Below are 1,419 nucleotides of genomic sequence, written 5' to 3'. Positions count from 1 at the left end.
CTGGGACGATGGGGACACCCTGTTGGTGGTAATTTTGATGTGGGGGAAACCAGAGTGCCCGGAGAAAACCCACTTTCACAGGACAGACGCCGAATACTCCTGTGCCCAGGCTGAAAAGCGATGTAGGATTATAAACATGAATAATCGTATTTTATGTGTGAGTGGTTCTCTGTGTTGTGTTATGTAGGCAGTATAGATCGTATGGAGAAGTGTGTTTGGTGGGAACGGTTGATATTTTGTGTAATGCTGTGGTTAAGCTGTTTCTTGTATCCGCCTTTGTGTAATATTTAACGGATAATTTTGTTAATCTATTCTTGAGTGTGGGAAGGTTGCTTAGTTTATGAATGAATTTTACGGGGGTAAAAGTTGATAATGTTAATGCTAATCTAATGGCTTTATTTTGTTGTATTTGAAGTTTTTTAGGTTATTTCTGGGCATGTTGTAAGTTATTTGACATCCTATTCTATGAGTGAGCAAATGAAAGTTTTGTATATTCTTAGGGCTGTTATTGGTGCACAGTTAGTGTTTGCCTGTAAGTAGACTAATGTAATTGATACGTTTACTGATTGATGAGTGTATGTTTTGAATGTTTTTGTTCCATGTCAGCCTGTTGTCAAATGTGATTCCCAGGAATTAAATGTTATTGCTGATTTTTATTTGGGTGTCTCCTAGCACCAATGTAACATTATATCTAATGTTTTTTGGACATGAGCAGTGGCAATGATTGGGTTTCTGGAAATACTCCATACGGCAACGTCATCGGTGTATTGAGAATGGTAAGAGTACGTTAGTTCCGGGAAAGGAATATCGTTAACGAAAAGGATGTATAAGAAAGGGGTGAAAGGGCTGATCCTTGAGGTACTCCTGCCGTTATGTTAAAAGTTTTGGATAAGATGTTGTTAACTTTTAATTTAGCGGATCTATCTGTTAAAAAGTTTGATATCCATCAGATTAGGGTTTCGTTGACATTTAGCGTGTGTAGTTTGTATTTGATGACATTGTGCCATACACTATCAAAAGCTTTTTTGACGTCTAAAAATACGCCTATGGTGGCTTGATTATTGTTGACTGATTTGTATATTGATTAAGTTAGTCTCGTGAGGTGATTTATTGTTTGTCTGTTCTTTCTTGAAGCGTTTTGATATTTGGATAGTAGGTTGTTTGATTCGCAGAAGTGTAGAAGTCTGGTTGAAATAGTTTTTTCCATAATTTTGCCGAGGCGACTTAATAGGCTGATGGAGCGGAAGTTATCGGGGTTGGATCTATTGGTTTGTTTTTTGGGGTTTACGGTAACTATTACTTGTTTCCATGTGTCGGGATAGTACCCACTTCATAAAGATAGGCTCATAATATTTGTTAAGGGTATTAGGAAAAGATTGGAAGTTTTATTCAACATTATGTTTCTTATGCTGTCGTGGT

This window comes from Limulus polyphemus, unplaced genomic scaffold (assembly GCF_000517525.1).
Source record: "Limulus polyphemus unplaced genomic scaffold, Limulus_polyphemus-2.1.2 Scaffold6909, whole genome shotgun sequence".
Taxonomy (NCBI): Eukaryota; Metazoa; Arthropoda; class Merostomata; order Xiphosura; family Limulidae; genus Limulus; species Limulus polyphemus.
This window is presented reverse-complemented; position numbering follows the sequence as displayed.